The following is a 19,016-nucleotide window of genomic DNA, read 5'->3' on the forward strand; positions in this document are numbered from 1 at the left end:
TTTAGACTGCAAACTGTGCTTGTTTGTATTTGTATTGTTTGATAAATTAAATAATGGTCAACTTTTTGAAAATAAAAATCTAACCTAGGTAAGCACATCTCTCTTCCTCCTCCTCCACTTACTTCCTTGCAAAATGATACTGCCTCACTATTTTGTTATGTAATTCCTATCTTCTAGGAAATTTGTATTTCTGTTGTTCCTATAACCTCAGTCAAACAACCACAAACCCTCTCATATGTTGAATGGAGAGAACTACTCTGAATAGCTAATGCTGGCCAGTTTTTCCAGGTCCTCCCCAGATACCACAGAAACAGGTTCTTTGGGAGCAGGTAAGTCCTAAATTGCTCTCAAGGGAAGTGTTTTTCTATCTATTAACTATTAAGTCAGTTCAGGGAGATTTATCTCAAATAAGCCCTTGAGAATACTTCTCTCATATAAGATAGTATAAGAAAAAACTTGTTCTTCAGATTAGAAGATTGTAAGATGTGTAGAACTTGTTTAGAATGAAAAAGAGTATTTTCTGGGGTAAAGTTTAATTTTCTGAAAGGGGGAGTGCATATAAGAAGGATCTGCTGGTTGGAAACCAAGCTGACCAGCAAGATGGTATGAAGTTCCTGACTGAATTTATAAGGAGGTTTAAAAGGCATTTAGGAAAATAAGGATTTTCCAGCTTTGCTCTGACAGTACTGTAGCATCCTTGTGATGTAGGCAGCACACATCACCCAGGCCAGTGCCAAGCATCCTGCTATGAAGAAAGATTCAGGTGGAGATCTTATACTTGAACTGCTATCCTTCTGCAAACTGAACAGCTCCCATGGTCATCAGCGTACTTCGAAGGAATAGATAGGCCGTCTGTGCTAATGCCTGGATTACAGAAGACGTTTTCCCTCTAATATGGTGACATTTGTCAATTAAACTATTTGTGATGTCCTCCTGTAGTGGGACTATGCAACTTGCATGTTTTTCCTGTCCTGGACACATCTTTTTCTTTGTTGTTTGTTGCTGAAAAGAGAATGGATACAAAGTGCCACCCAAAAAAACCCCACAGATTTTAATTGTTTATTGTTTACCAGGTGCAACTGAAATTACAATGCAAAAGAAAGAGAGACTCATTTTTTTTTCTCTATGCAAGAAAACCTCAGATATGGTTATTTTTACTCCCTTTTTCTTCTATCTCAAAACTTCGAGAAGAAGGTTGAATATATATGGGACACACACAATTCTTTTCCTTGATAAAAATAATTTTAAAAATGTAAATAGGAATGGGGGCATTTAAATTCCAGGATAGATTTTAAAAGTTCATACCTCCTCCCTCTCACTCTATCTTCCCACTCCCCTTTGGCAGGTACACTGTGGAGCTGATGAATTAACGCCTATATTTTTTGTTCCTGAGCAGTGCTGCCTTTCTGATCTTGGTGGCTGCTCACCCGAAGTGTGGACACAAGAGGGAGGCTGCTATTTGACACGGTGCAAAACTTTGCCGCTCTACCAGAGCTGTATTGTTGTAAGTGAAATGCAGACTAGCATCCCACCAGTGATGTCTGTTGTGTGAAAAGCCATGCTGTGTTCAGCTAATGGCTCCCGAGAACAACTGTTATTTGGCAGAATGAGTAAGTGCAGTGGATGCTGTTCTTGTGCTATGAAACACTGAGACAAATTCCATCAGAAGAAGTCAGCACCTTGTAAGAGTGTAAAACCCTGGCATGAGGTTGGCATTCAAGTGCCACTGAAGAGTCTGTTGGTGGGAACACAACAGTTTGATTTGGAACTGATAAAATCATACAAGGCTTGTGTTTCAGTCTTCTCTTTTATGCACCCTTTTTAATCTCGTTAATAAAATAAGAAAAGAAAACTGTAATGAGAAAAGTACCTTACAAAATTACGTGCTTGGACTGGCTCAGTCACAATTAAATTAGAATGCTCCAGCCTTAACCTGATGAGCTGTGTGTGGGTGTAACAGCATGAGCAGAATTTGACACTCTCTACTGCCCGATACCACTGAAATATCTAAGCAGAGTGATAAGCAGATAACAGATTGTCAGCCTTTTAGCTGATTTTCCTATTTTTGTTGGTATAAACCAGACTCTCGATTTTTTCCCCCTCTTGTTCTTCACCCTTTCCCTCTCCTTTGAGACATCTCCTGATTCCTTTCTGGAACCCCGCCAAATCCTCTCAGCCTGTGTCATTCATCTCTTTACAACCTTTCATTTTCTAGGCTTTGTCTCAGATGCCACCTTTCTTAACCAGAGCTCCGGCTTCCCTGCACACAGACGTCACTGAGGGCATGCATTCTCCATTTCTTTCAGCTTCCCTGGGAACTCAACACATTGCCTCCATGACATTTGTATCCTATGCTAGTCTGGGAAGTGAGACTCCAGATTGAGACCACCCCCATGTCAGGTGCCCAGCTAATGTTTTGCATAATGCAAACAGCGTTCACTCATGGGATTCTGACAGAGAGATAAGTAGCCTTCAAAAACACTTAGAAGATGTTACATTTCAGAGGGGCATTGCTTAAAACATATGGACCTTACTTTAGGGCCAAGCAAGAAAGACATTTGATTACTCATTTGTTTATGTGTGTTTATTCACTTCTTTTCTTCATTAAACAAATGAATATCCTCATGAAGAGGCAAAAAATGATGAGGAGGATTGAATTCTCCCTGTGTAAGCATATAGAACAGCCTTGAATGTTAGTGAGAATTGTACATCTACATTATAAAATGGAGTTTACCCACCCAATATTGGTATGATGATTTGCAACTTTAACCAGTTTTGAGAACAACAATATTTGAAAGCTATGCTGAGGGCCAGATAAACTTCTCCATTTCCAAAAAGGGACAAATAAGAAGGAATGGTTCTTCCCTAATGCATAATTTCTCCTTTTCTAGTGTAAAATATAGTAAATTACTTCAAACACAAACTAATCATCAAGAAGGCAACAATACTGTTAATGGTTTAAGCGTAGTACTCAGTTCGAGTTTACTCCGCCGTATGGAAATATCAAAGTCATTTTGATTATGCTCAGAGGTTTAATATAGCTATTAGAACAACAGCTACTCTATTGGTGTTACACCATTACGTTTGTTAAGTTGATTCAGCAGTAGAACTATGACTCTTATTTTTCCAGCTGCATTTGTGAATTTGTTTTTGCTTAAGTTTGAGTAATTGAAGTCTTGTGGGAAGCAAAGTCATTGTTCATCTGCTTATTTCAATCTGTGCTGGGAAAACCAATTTTCTCTTGTTAAATTATATTTCTAATGTTCAACAGGGATAGTTGCAGATACTTGTTGTCATGCCTTTGAAATATTTCTTCACTGGCTCTTCAAGCTATTTTTCCACCCCCTGATATTTCAGCAGCAAGGTGATTCATTGAGAATAGTTTTGCCCTATTTCTGACATCACAGATCTATCTACAGAAATGGCCTGACAGGAGTCTGCAACTGATACTCTGTAATGTACCTTTTATCTAAGCAGAAGAGTGAGAATGGGATGTTTGTTTGTTTGTTTTTGTGGTTGTTTGCTTTTTGTTGTTTGTTTTTGAAGTGAGCTTTCAACTTAAAAGCTGCATTCCACCATCAGTTTCACTTAATTCCTTTGCACATTTTCCACATGTGTTGTGCATGGCTCCTCAAATGCCATTACAGGCTGAGCAAATCCCTTTGCTGTTATGGTAAGAAGGACCGATTTTGGCCTGAATATTTGATAAGAATAAATGACATTTTTCCTGCTTGCCATGTCAAAAATAAGTATATAAATAAATTAAATCACCACTATGGCAACCAGAACAAACTTTCTTTGCAGAACTTCACAGCTTACTGTACTTGGGGACCCCTGTTGAAAAACAACTTCTGAAAGTCTGGTAACTTTTCTTCAGTGCTTAATTGAGGACAAACTCTTTTGGAAACATCAACAATCACAAATATGCAATCATCTAAATAGATAGAGACAATGTAATTGTACAGAATCATCTTTGTTCCAAGGTTAATATAAGAAAAGAGCAGCCTTAGTGAATGAAAGGAGGTGATTCAAATCCTCCTGAAGTTAAAGAGTAGCATTGTGTCAGGCTACTAATACATGAAATAAAACAACAGCATTTGTTACTTTTTGACTGCTGAAAAATGTTTTGGAATGGTGGACTGAAACCATGTGAATGTTTGGGAACAGACTAAGAGGATATGCAGATCTTGTTCTTTTGCTGCTATATTTTGTTGTTTTCTTTTTCCCCATTTTTTTCTTTCCTTTTTTTTTTTTTTTTTTTTTTTTTCAGATTAGCATTTAAGGAATATTAGATGCCATAGGCATTGTCGTAAGACATTTAAGGAGACATCATCTGAATCCCTTATTTTCTCAGGGTACTGAAGGAGAAAGTATTGATTAGTGCATATGCTGAAATTCACATCCTATTTGTATAAAGCTAATAAAAAAATAAAAAGACTTTGGTCCCAGTAGAGTTTCAGAAAAAGTAATGGTAACAATAATGACTTTCCTACAAATGCTTTCACAGGTTTGGAGAATTTTCTGCTCTCTTTTAATAGCTATTAGACTTGTTATATTGAAGTGTGTAGGCTTAAAGGAAAATAAATTGAGAATATGCGCAATGTTATAGTTGTGTTGTACTATTTCCAGGGTATCTTCATCTAGACAGACAAACTATCTGTATGCTTAATTCTTTGCCCATGTTTGCACTGGTCAGATGGTATCCTGAATTAAGTTTCTCAGCCTGGCAGGAAACACTGAGAGGGACGCTGCTTTTTGTAGTAGCACAAGTAGCCGTAAAAGTTGCGGTTTATGAAGAGCTCTTAAAAGATCTGTGTATAGCATTAAGACTCTGAACAGAACTTAGGAAGACTGTTAGAAGATCTGCTGTGTGGGAGTTAATTTCAAACATCCAAGCAAAAAGTGTTTGGACACTGCACATCACTTTCCTTTGTGTACTTCACTGCTGTAGCCCAAGGACAGTTTTCTCCTTCCTGAGACTATTTGATCTTTAGATCTATTATTGAATACATTTGTTTCTCGCTGAAACAGAGAAGAATATGTTTTGTGAACAGATACAATTGTTTGCCATTTCTATTCCAAAAAGTAATTCTTCCTGGACACTTTCAGTATGAATTCTTGCAAAGAATGTTTTCAGAATTTGCACTGAAAAAAAAATAATCAGTCCTTCAGCTGTCTTGCTATAATACATACTTGTGTTTTAATTCTTCAATTAATAATTCAAATTAATTCATAACAAGGGGCTAAATATTAAGTAAAATATTATAAAAATCAATATCAATAATTCATGATGTCTTGGGTAGAAAGATAACATCTCAGAAAGTTATTTGGAAAGAATGAATTTACAAAAATTACTGTCTTTACAATTTTATATTGACATAGTAATTACTATTGCTCAGATTTACATGATAATAATAATTAAATATTTAGTTACTGGCAGCTGTTTGAAAATCTAATAATCTGCTGGATCAATATCAGGAGTGTTATCCCATTTGATCGAACTATCCCTCTTAATTTGGAAACTAAAAGACATTTTGCATGATCAGAATAAATAGGTGTGTGTATATACATGGAATTAGATAGTATTATAGAGCATAGAATCACTGTAGGAGACCCTTAAAGATCATCTAGTCCAACTCCCCTGGAGTGAATGAGAACACCTACAGTTCCATCAGTTGTTCATAGCAGAGCCCAACCTGACTTTGAATGCCTTCAGTGATGAGGTTTCCATCACCTTTATGGGCAACCTGTTTTAGTGCCTCACTGCCCTTATTATTAAAAAAAAAACAAACAAACACCTTATGTTCAATCTAAAGCTCTCCTCTCAGTTTGAAACCATTTCCCCTTGTCCTATCAAAACTGACCCTGCTGTGGCCTATCCATTTCAGATATTGAAAGGCTGCTATCAGGTCTCCCCAGAGCCTTCTCTTATTCCAGTCTGTAAGCTCAATTAATGTACTAAACAAAAACTTACCCCTACATTTAAATACTGAGCATTTACATGTGTATATACACATTTTGCAGTTACTGGAGAGAAGGCTCAAATAGAATACGAAATAAATAAATAAAGCAGAATTGTTTCATTTTCACTTGTTAGCTGCCAGAACCGTTTTTAAGTCAGCATTGCTATTTTTTCAATAGATTCAGTGGTGACAGGTTGGAAGGGTTATAGTTCTCTGTCTCTTGCTGGATATTTTCTTCATTGGCACGTGTGAACTGTCTCCAATGTGAAGGAACTGAAGAGCTTACTTGGGTTACTTTTCTATAATACTGGTATGGTGGCAGATCCAAAGCTATGTATTACTCTGATATCTTTAGAAAGTCCTGCTCCCTGCTCAGTTGTTTGCAGTTTAGTTGTATTTTGGGAGATTAATAATTATAACATAAGCATTTTAATTAGGAGCAGAATAATACAATGAAAATGGAGTTTCAATCAACAAAGAAGTTATGCAACAAAAGGAGCATGTTTCATTTAGCCATCCTGAGTGAGGTATCTCAGGGACCGAAAGTTGAAGATACGCAATTTGAAAAAAGTCACAATATAATGAAATATAAATGAATGGGTAACACTTTTTATTAATCAGAATTTGAAAGGTCACAGTTTTGAGGCATTCTGTTTGAGAAAGATATGGACTTGCTAGAAAGCCAGGAAGAGAACAGCAAGAAAAAATAAAGTCATGAAAGGAAATGAGTTTATATAGTAAAGAACAATGTGGCAATAATAGAACTTAAGCAGAAAAAAAAAAATCTTTGTTGAGGATAAAGTAAATATGTAGGAGAAGGATGGAGACATCCATGATGAATAGATAGAAGTTAGCACAGACTTCTCTGAGGAAGATCTGAGACAGCAGGATGGTCTTTCTTGTGCTAAAAGTTGCAACTGTTAGTTTGGAAAAGTGATTCTTTTTCTGATGCTTTTTATCCTATTTGTCAACTAGTAATTTGTACACAATAGTGTTAACTAGTACATAGTCACATGAGTAATAACTAAGTAATAATTGTCAGTTTCACTAAAGACCACAAAATTCTTGTAGGCAACCAACCAAAGCACCATATGTTCCAAGACAGCGTCTCTGACTATTACCATCAAGTAATATTTGAGGAAAAGCACTACACTAGGAATCTTATATTTGTACATCAAAATGTTCTCTAAGGCCATGTGGCATTCTGTCCAGAGACCTTCTGATCCAGAGTAGTTATCTTTGTATCCAGCTCCTGATGAAGGCTTTTACATCAAAAGTTTCTCTAGTGATGCTTTGTTGGAGCACATAAAATGAGCTCCCAATCCATAATGTAGCCTGATAGAAAGTTTAACATAGTAACTCTGCACAGTGTGCACAGACACCTCCTTCAGGTTTGTTCAGCTGTTTTCTTTGAACCTTCTGCCACCAGTCTTCATTTAACACTACTTGCATCTGAGTTAGAAGAATCAGAAGATAACAGTATAGTGTCTCAGCTCTGAATAGTCCAGATCTCTGCAACAACATGCTTCAGTTGTCTCCTTTCCAAAAAGTCCTGATCTACATAGTAAACATCCCATGGAATCCCTCCAAACCAACAATTGTTGTTGAGCTTCATTGAATATTGTTTTTATTCACTTTATTTTTAACTGGGAAGGTGAGGGGGGGAGGGGAGGAAAAAGGGTGGGAGGAGTGGAGAAGGCAGTGGCACAGAACTGTCCATAGAAGTGAAGATACAGTACAATGCTACAATTTATTATCTGACACAGTGATGTTGTGTCCTTTTGTTCTGTATTTTTCCTATTCTTTTTGTCTAGTAACATCCATTAAAATGTTATTTTCCCAGAACTGTTAGAATCTTAAGATCTTATTACTCACTTCTTAGTGGCAGTAACTTCCGTACGTGGAATCTAACTTTTCCCCAAATTTCTATGACTCCTTGTTGAATTTTACCTGACATTCCAATACCCAGTTGTTCAATGTAACACTGCATTCAGCTCTCTTAGCTTAGTACCATCACAATATATTGTTACCTTACTTTTTTTCCTCTATCATATCACTTAAGAATACGTGGCTTCGCAATGATCTGCTGGCAGCCACTCTCTGAAACAAAAACGTATACATATACTCCAACCATGTTTCCTGCTCCTGAGTTATTTCTTTAACCCTGAGAGGATATTTTGCTTAAGATCCTATGTTGAAGTACCTTAATTTTTTAAAATTAAACAGAATAAGAAGTTCATCAAGTATCTCCTAGCATGAAATTGGATTTCAAGTGAGAGTATAAGAACTCATCACTCAAAAACTTACTTCCCAAAATCAGCTATTTTATAAGGTTAATGCAACATTAACATCATGCAATCTTATTTTTTAATCAGTCCATCACAAGTATTTTGCACATATACATCATTAGGCTGGCATGTACAACTTATTTTATTTTGTGATAAAACGTTCTTGTGTTTTAACATGCATTTTTTTTCTGAGCAAATAAGATAAACACTAAAATAAGTTTGTAGGCGAAATAAAACTGCCTTAGACAAAATTCTTTCAGTTTGGTCCTGCTTCTTTTTCCAGTTTCTGCCAATTAAGTAGGACTTGATCATAATTAAACTTCTGTCAAGTAAAGGCATACAGTGTACTAATCTCAGGTTCTTGAGGCCACAGCCTTTATGTTTCAGCAGTCTGTAGATACAAAGCAAAGGCTTGCATGGAGTCCTGTTCTCTATATGCACTGTCAGTAGAACTCCATGTATGTGCCTGATACACTGAAAGAGTACTTCACCATCTTACAGAGTTGGTTACTCAACAAATATTGAGGATTCTGTTGATTTTTACCCCAACCAATTTGAATTAAAATGCTACCTAAGGCTTGAAGAAGCTTACAAATGCTGTCAATCTGCCTGCATCTCATGGAAACAACATGCAAAATATAGGACAGCTAAGAACTGGAAGTGTCCTATGCTTACTTCCTGAGGAGATTGCCAGATTTTATGTTTCTATTTTTTAAGCGAAGATCTTGTGTATCACCCCTTCCTCATTGTTGCTGCCAGTTGCTCATGCTACATAGCAATTTTCAGTTGTTTATTCAGCGTTAGTCACATCATAAATATCTTTACCATCAAAGATAATTGCAGTTCGGATGAGTACAGTTTAGCTAGAATATCAGGTGGAGAAACACTGGCAGTGTTTTCCAAAGAAAGGAAACTGAGCTGTATTCACTACATTCACTTATTGTTGAAGTCTCACCTTTTTATATTTTCCCATTCTATCTGGTTTATTTTAGCTTTTTTTTTTTTTCCAGGATCAGTATGAAAGTTGAATTCTGTGGCTAAGGGATTTTTAATGGTTATGTCCTTTGAAAAAATCTATATAACTTTATTTGCTCTTTGTCCTACTTATCATTCTTATCAATCAGTATTTATTTTCATTAGATTACATGGTAGTAACTACAAAATATATTACAAAGATATCATTAAGATTTTGAAGCATACAATAGTTAGGAAGATAAATAATCCTGACTGTACTGTTGCCTTAACATATTTAATATAGCCTCAGTGTGTGTTTAGACTATGATTGTCTCAGATACACAACTGCATGAGATTTTTCTTTCTCACCAGTATCTCAATCTCATTCAATACACTGAATGATGTCACTCTCCTAATGAGTATGTGTTAAATATCAAGTTTTCTCTCCCTTTCTTTACATATAGTTCATGCTTGATTATCTGCACTCTTACATTCTTAAGACAATTTCTCTGATGCTCCTGATCATATTGTGTCAGTACTCTGTAATCATGAATTAAATCATATTAATAACATACACTGTGGAAAACGAGTTTCACTTAGCAAGTAGGGTCTCTGAAACAGAAAAAGAGACATCAAAGGAATCTACTAATTTTGAGTGATTAGTTTGGGATAGTACTCGGAACTGCCTGCCATTTTGTACGTTCAAGGCATATCTTCCACTAATTCCAGTTTGCCATTTTGAGTATTCTGAAAAAACAGGTCAGCAAATAAAGTTGAGTAGGAAAAATAAGCGAATGAAATAGCAACAAGGAAATTGATTTGAAGAGAACCAGAATGAATTTTTTTCATTTTTTCCCCTACAGATCTCTCTGGACAAAATATAATTTCCAGTCAACCCTACATTTTTTTGGCCATTCATTTTCATATTATTTAATCCATTACCTCATCCATTTTTAAAAATGAAGAATACAGTTTTGAATCAAGAAATCAGAGTGATCTAACAAAGCATTTTGGCCTTTCTAAACCAAAGTACTTTCACAGTTCTCTCTTGTCTTTGTTCAGGTTATTCTCCTAGCTTTTGGCCCCATTTCCTTCCCCAGGCTCAAGAACTTCATGACTAAACTATTCTTAAAAAAGTTGCTTAGTGGCACTTGGTATTTCAGTAAAGGAGCTCAGAGTCTAAAATCAGATGCCTCCAAAAGGAAAGGGTTCCCCAGCATTGTACTAGCCACCAGAATTTTGCAGTCAAGGAAGTATGAAAAAATATAGGCATTTGCTACCTTAGCATAAAGACTTTTTCTAGCTTGCTTTTTTTTTTTTTTTTTTTTTTGCAATGCACTCATTTATTATATATCTTATAGACTCTTATGGACAAAGGAAGAAGTTACAGAGAGCTGTTTTGCGATAACCTAATATAATCTCAGAACAAGCTCAAGATTCATATAGAACCTTGAGTACTCTGTTATTTTGCTTCTGAAAAGAACAGTATTGTACCTTGCTAACTGCTGATTTTCACAACTCTAGTCATCTATTTTGACAAACCAAATTTCCCTTTCTTCAGCCTTTCCCATACTCTGTTTCACTGGCTTCACTTTGCCTTGCCTCTGTACCTATATCCATTTGATCCTAGGGCTAGTTTTAATATACTCTATATTGATTTGCTTCTTGCCCATCACCTTTTTGCCTACCTTTGCAGAATTATCACTCTACATGTACTGTCAGCAGAATTTTTTGCTTCTTCCTAGATTGTTCGCCCTATACCCAGATTGTTACCTGGTGTCTGTTTCCTTCACATCTCTCCTTATTCCGATTTTCCCCACCGTCCCCGTTCTCTTCCTCTTCGTTTTTCTTCCTATTTATAAATTCCTTGTTGTTTTCTTTAAAGTAGAAAATATTATTACTATAATAACATGCACTTTAAGTTCTCAAAAAGATGATCAGGTATCTTTAAAAAACAACAAAAATTCCCAGTTATTTCTATGTGGCTCTGGGTTGAGAGCCTTAGCTTTTACAGTGTATTCTGTTCATGGTTTAGAGCTTCTCTTCACACACACCGAGTGTTATAGGTGCTCATGCTTATAAAATGGAAGCAGATGTTCTCACACTATCTCCTGATTCCAGCAACTGAGGTTTTAGAAATACTATCAAATATTTCTAAATCTCATAAATTATGTAACTTTGCTCTAATGTGCTGATAGTGTATTATCAGTAGCACAGATCTAACAGCTCTGAATTAGTCTCACTCTTTAAGGCAGAGTTACTGAGATGTAGGTTCCTTTGCATCATGCATTTATGAACTGAAAACAGAACAGCATGGTTGTGATGTCTGTATTAAATAATGAGGCAGAACATAGTCCTCTAGAGCAATAGGTTTCCCACTGTGTAGAGTCACTAAGCAAGCTGTCACTGTTGATGATGTACTCTTATTTTTAAAAATCTTTCAATAAAAGTCAAGCTGAAACCTACAACGCCATATTTTACATTGCTTAAGTTGTTGCAGTTAGAAGTCTGTGTATTGCTGCTGATGGATTCAGTGAATACAGCAGTAAGCACCTATTACTGTACCTAGAACACAGTTTGTAACTGCTTTCTGTTCCATTTACAAGTTGTGAAAAAGACTTGATGATGCTTTCAGCTGAGAAGTACTGCGGAATACAAGTATTTTTTAAAGAATAATTCTATCTGAAGCAATGTGGAAAATAATCAACATTTCAGGAAGAAAGAAAACGCTTTATCTTACCATTTTGTGAACTCTGGCTGTATCATGTGGCATTTCAGGATTAGAGTATAACATCTTAATATGAATCACATCTATCTGCCAGAGTCTTCTATTCATACAACCCCAATGAGAATTTTCTAACAGGCTTTTGTATGCTTTAAATGTAGTAACTTTTTCACTGTCATCCCCTGACCCCCACTTTTTCCTTTTACCCTCTACTTCTGCCCCTATATTGTAGTATTCATCTCAATCATCTTTAGTCATCTAGAAGTTACGTGTCTACATTTCGTCTGTTGTCAGTGGAGACAGACATTCCCAGAGTTATACTTAATTTCATTACACTTAATTCCAACTATGGCCAATGAAATTTTCATTAAGTCATTTTTTTGATTAAAACTGTGAAAGGGAATTGATCCTACAAGGTCCTAAACAAATTGAAAATCACTATTCTTGATGTCTTTGATGTTCATTTTGATGCTTAAAAAATGAGTTATCTCCCATATTATATTTTATATAAAATGCAGACGCATTACTTTTAAAATCAGTTATAAGAACTTCAGCATGCAAAAGTTACTTTGCATACAGAAAATGAAAGTTGAAACATTCTGCTGAAGAAACAGAATGAGAAACAAATGACTCCCTTCCCAGTCAATACTGAAATCAATTTTGCCAAGCCTACAAACACAAATTCAGCTGTATAAATAAAATAGTAACAATGAGAACTTTTGGTACAGTGGAATTAACAGAGCAACTTATTTTATCACCTTTGACAAACTTAGTTTAAGTTTGAGTTGAGTAGAAATGTATGTAATTGTATAATCAATAAATATTAAGATGCTATAATTACAAAATAAACAAGAGAGTTTGGCAAAGCAGATTATGATAACAAAATGAGAATAGATAGAAAGCTTACCCCTATCCTAGGCTCACTCACAAAACTCCACAGAGCAGATCTCCAGAAGAGATCCTTCCCCCTGGTAGCCAGCTCTTAAATAGGTGTAGGAGGGTGGAGCCTGGCTCCACCTATTTTGGCAGCACAGGTGAATTGCCTTCACCTGTGCTCCTCTGGCTGACTCATGGCTCGCCTCAGGTGATCAATCAGAGGTTCAGGCCGGGACTCACCAGCTCCCATACACTAGTATATACCACGTATCACTGTACCAGCTATGAAAATATACATTCACTTTTCTCAGTACATTAAAGAGGACAAGAAGGTGCTTAAATATGAAACTTCTGCATAAACAGCTCTGAGCAAACCTGCATGCTTGACTACATACTGGATGCATGTAAAGTAATGGCTGTTCAGTAACAAAATTCAAACTATAACTTCAAATTTGGAAGACCCTTTTGTAAATGAGATGCAAAAGAAGAGCCTGTGGTTAAATATGAAATGATCCTTGGGCAGTAGGTAGCAACTGAGACCTGATTCCAAAGGTTTTGGATTTTGTTATTCTTGTATGCCATTCTTTATAGGCTATATATACTTAGTTATCCATGGACTGCTGTATGTCTCATCACAGCATTTAAACACATGGAAGATGCAAAGATTTGCATAGATTTGTCACGGAATTAACTAGATCAATCTATGCCCGTGACAGGGGGGTAGTAGGCCCCTGGGCCTCCCGTAGCCCCACAAAACGGGAAGGGAAAGGAAAAAGAGCTAGGAAGATGGTAGCTGGGCTCAAGGAAGGAAAAAAAAGCAGCGGCAATGACCTGTGGAGGAAAACTTATTAACTATGATATCGGAATGCAAGATAATATAATACAATCTAATTGAAATTGAGACTAATAAATCAAATAAGATAGGAGAGAGAGAGAGAGTTCTTGAGACCAAGTCAAACCTGAAAAGCTTGGAATGGCTAGGAAAGCAGCCTCCAGCACACACTGCAAGGCAGTAAGAGACCACCCCACCTAGAACGGCCAGATCCCATGACTTCCGTAAAAGTATGGGGAATAGGTACCTGGAATTGGAGCACTACGTGATGTTATGATGTGGAATACTGAAAACCAAAAAACATAAAACCATGACAAGATTACCATAAGATTTTTCAACACACTAAAAGGTCTCAAAGCCTACTTATTGGCATCATCTTTCCTAGAACAGTTAAGAGAGAATGTGATCTTTCTGCTCTCTCTGAATTTTTGTTCAAATATCTGTATATAGTAGTGAAGTTATATTACATTGTACATGAGTATTGCAGTTAATCCTGGGCTAAACCCACACTTGTTTGGAAGAGTACAAAGTGTGATAAATTATCGGATTGTATCATATGCTTTCCTAATGTTGGACTACTTAGAGTTGACTGGGACATATTTATTCTTTCCTGTGGATCTTCTGAAGATCCTAATTCTCCATTGCTAGGCTACCAGCAGAAGCTAAAATCAATCAGTTTTAAGAGTTATACTAACCAGAATAGCCAGCAGCCTGACTATTAGGGTACTGAGCAAGTCCTTGGTAGTGTGAGTCATAGGTACAAGTCAATGTTTTGAATCAATCCAGCAAGAAAGTGAAGTAAAAGGTTTCTTATATGAGTTTACTTGCTGCTTTGTGAACATTTTCTTTTCCATTGCTATTTTTTTTACCAGAAATTTTGAAGCTGAGACAATTTTGTATTCAGGGGATAGAATGGGAGAAAGAAGAGGAAATATCTCTATCTCTATTTTCAAACTGAATGTTACTCATGCAAAAGTTTGTACCTACAATAAGAGTGACAACAGCGAAGAATGAGTGAATGACAGCCATTCAGATGTCAAAGAAAAAGAAAATCCACTACAAAATTAGAATGAGAGTTTTGGCAACAGAATTTAAGAACATTTTCTAAAAGTTTTAAGAAAAAAAGGCTGTGTAACTTGATATTCTGAATAGGTAGCAATCCCTACATTTGTGACTAGTACTGGTCAAAATTCTTTTTTCACCTTTGGATTTACTGATAAAAGTGGATAAAAATACGGTCCAGTTTTTCCATGAAAACTTCTTCCATGAAAATAGAAATCAAATCCAATCATAGAATCACAGAATCCTTAGAATTGGAAGAGATCTCTGAAGGAAGGTCATCTAGTACAACTCCCCTGCAATGCGAAGGGACACCACAGCTAGATCAGGTTGCCCAGGACCTTATTCTGTCTCATCTTGAAAGCCTCCAGGGACAGGGTATCAACCATGTATCTGGGCAGCCAATTCCAGTGACTCATTATCCTCTATGCAAAAGATTTTTTCCTTATATCTAACTTAAATCTACCCTCTTTGATCTTGAAATCATCTTCCCTTGTTCTATCACCACAGGCCCTGCTAAAGAGTATGTCCTCTTCTTTCCTGTAGCTCCCTAATCAGATAATGAAAAAATTCAGATGTAAAGTTAGTAAAATCTGGTCTGGGCTTCCTAATAATGCTCTGGTTTTGGACATACAGTTCTATAACATTAGGACTTACATACCAAAAGTGATCCCAAACCTTGTAATGTAAGTTGCTGTTGTAGGTGAAGAGCCCTAAATACCAAACTGTCTCATTTTTCTTATTCATTTATATACATATGAATATAAATATTTATGTATGCATATACACTACAGTGGGTCCTTGCTTGCAATTACTCTTAGAAATGCTTTAATACCTACTGATAGATTTGCCCTTATATTTCTGTATAAAAATGTGCAAGAAGCTCAAGTGATCACTTCTTTCTGGCTCTCTTTTCTTCTTGAAAGATTGTCAAAAATCATTATTTTTTATACCACCTGAACTATTAGTGCAGTATTTCTTATTCCACTACCTCCTTGCCAATTTAAAAATCCTTTTCATTTGTATATTTTATAACTAATGGGTGATACTTTGGGGAAAATTACAGTGACATTTGCAAAATTATACTACTTTAGAAGACAATGTTACTCTTCAATTGAACATAGTGCAAAAATAAGCAATGTATTTACAGAAAAACTTATGATGTGTACTCAGCTTAACTTCGTCAAAGGCAGAGTGACATAAGGTGATGCTTTTTATTCTTTTCAGGGTGGTAGCAGGTTTCAGTGAGATCAACCTGGACTCAGGCTGCTAGTGCTGAAAGCTGCTTCATCAAGCCAGCATAACTGAGAAAAACACCTGTCAGACCATTGGCTTGAGTGGGTTGCTGCATCCTGACATTGTTGAAACTTGGTCACCTGTTTAGAGATAAGCTTGTGCGTACAACCTTTTCTGATCTAGGATCTTAATATGGTATTGAAGGGCTCTTTGTATTGACGGACATAACGTATCATTAGGTCTTCCAATGGAAGTTTAATCTGTATCTATATTTTCTTCGTTTTTCATAAGTTGTTCATCTAAAAAATCATAGTGTCTGTGTTGGGCAATCGCTTATATGTACATGTTTAGCAAGCCTGATTTTGAATAGCTTTGAGGATGCACTTGCAAACTTTAAGATTATGCATATAAAAATACTAAGTGTTGATCAAAATTTATTCTCAAATAAAATAATGTATGTATTCTACTAAAATATGGGCTTTTTCTGCTATCTTGCATTGCATTATTGCGTCACCAGATATCTCCAGTTCAACTCAAAAGAAACCTGCAAGGAAGCTGGAGTTGGTAAAGTTCCAACGTGAAAGGAAGAGAATGGGGCTGTGGATTGGGCAGCTGTGTCTTGTAATACAAGACCTTGCACCATATAAATCAATGGCAGCTCAGTAACTAATTTTCTAAACCTTTTAAAAGCCATTTTGGTAAATGTAGGTATAGATCTGATAAATAAAGCATTGAGCCTAAAGGTGGCAAACTTTTAGAACAAAGTAATGCTGGCTTTCCTCAACTGTCTTCAATAGGGTAAATGTACAGATTTATTCCCTTGCTGTGAAAGAAGCCACTGGAACATGCTTTGTTTAAATTCATAAGGAGCAGAAGAAAGGTCTGGAATTTGAAAGATTAGGTAATGAATAAGAGAAATAGATGCAGATGAAATATGACTTCATATGCATGGTGTATTTCAGGGAATCATTAATTCACCTGAATGTGATCATGAGTTATGCTCACAGTATTGCACTAGAATTTCTCAAAAAAGATATTTAGATATACTTGTACAGTTAAATATGGTAAGACAGTAAAATATTGATTGTTTAAGCACAAATAATGCAGTAAGATATTGAGAACTTATTTTTCACGAGAAAGATAATGCAGTAATTAATCCATCGGTGGCTTGGCTTTATTTCTGTTTATGAGTTTTTAGGACAAGGATATGAAAATATTTTAATTTAGGACTAATTTATAGCTAGATCTGAGTTATAAATGTTCAGCTTGTACAAATGCCTTCTACCACCACATTTAACACAAGCCATAGTTTCTTCTTTTTTGACAATCAGGGCAGAAGAACTGCTAGTAAAGTAGAACTTTGATTATAAAATCTAGTGACTAATATTAGAATTTTGACCTTCTGAATTGCATTTACTGTTCACCAATAATTATATCATTAGGAATGAATTAGATAGTCAGTGAGGTGGATCTTCAAATCAAATCTTCCACTCTAGATTTCTGATTTTTTTTCTTTTGCTTGTAGAATTATAGCAGCAGTAAATGATTATACTGTTAGATTTCTAAGGCACTGTCACCATGAAAAGTAGTTTTCTTATGGCAATCTCTTCCATAGCTTATGCACTTTTAAAAATATTGTATTAATGTCAAAAATTACTGTACCAAACCTGAACATAATCCCATTATCTTGCTCTGCAAATGCAAAGGGATCTGCAGTGAGACAACTTGCATAGTAAAACACCGTTCAACATAAACTGCACCAAGCTGAATTTCATGCATGTATGCAACTAGTCTAGGTGAATGTACAGTCTGGAAAACTGGCACACTTAGGAATGGAATTATACATCAAACAAAGGCTTTACTTGCAAAGTATGTACACTTAACAGCGGAGTGTATTTCAGTATGGAGTGGATAAATTTGCATTAACTCACATAGTGTTTAAATACAAGGCCCAAAAATGTTTTGTGTCTCACTACAATATTTTGAGTAAATTTTCAAATGTATTGAGACTATTTATTAACATAAATCCTATTGTCTTGGAATCTGGAGAATAACTTGCAGCACTTTTCTGTATTCAGCAGCTACCCTCCTCAGGCCAGAGCTTTCATGCACGTCTTTACTGCATTTGAGATGCAAACCTATTATTTGCAGGCAATAGGGATGAAGCAGACTGTTCAGGTCCATCCCACTCCGTCCTAGAAATCTATGATTTCATGCATTATAATAGTATGATTGCCTTCTTAAGTCACATCTATGCTTCTGCAGCACTGATTCCCATAATGTGGCACTGGCAAGAGGTGGCTTTAGTTTTGTGATAACTTGCTTTGAAATACAGAAATAGGAATTAGGACAGGCAGCAACATCAAGAAGTCTGCCAGTATACAATTATTAACAGATGAGTCTAACCTAGTTGTGAAGACTTGCAACAGGGGATATTCCACAGTTTCCTTAGCCCTATATTTCCTATATTTCCTTAGCCATCTTGAAATTCCTTGAGTGAGGTTTTAAAAATAATTTTATAGCCACTTCTTCCAGATATTTTGTAGAGTATTCTCTTAGTGAATCCATGAAAAAGCCCCATAAAAGTTTGCTGAAGCCTTTTTAAAGTCAATACACAGAACACTGACTTCTTCTCCCTATCCACATGTACTATTGCTCTTTCACAAAAGGAAATTAGACTGGTCTGGCATGATTTATTCTTAATACATCTATGCTGACTGGTAGTTATTTCCTTTTTACTTTTCAGATAGCTTGTTTGATTATTAATTCTGAGGTTTTTTTCTGCAGTTAAATTAACTCACGTGTACTTGCTTGTCATCTTTTCTCAAGGGCTGCATTGTGAAATTATATCATTCTGATATAGGCAGTATTACGTGGAGGATGCTAATATGGATGGGACTACAGCTAGATCTACAATCCCTGGAGGACATTGGTCGTGCTGGATTTGGCCTATCAGTGAGGACTGAAATGTAGCTGTAGCAGATAACTCATGTCAAGGCAAGATACATGAGGAGTGGCTGAGGTCTCTCTGTTTAAGAGTGGAGGGAAGTGAGGAAAGGCCTCATGGTGGCCTACAGCTCCTC

The sequence above is a fragment of the Tympanuchus pallidicinctus genome, unplaced genomic scaffold (genome assembly GCF_026119805.1).
Source record: "Tympanuchus pallidicinctus isolate F22 unplaced genomic scaffold, pur_lepc_1.0 scaffold3, whole genome shotgun sequence".
In the NCBI taxonomy this organism is placed as follows: domain Eukaryota; kingdom Metazoa; phylum Chordata; class Aves; order Galliformes; family Phasianidae; genus Tympanuchus; species Tympanuchus pallidicinctus.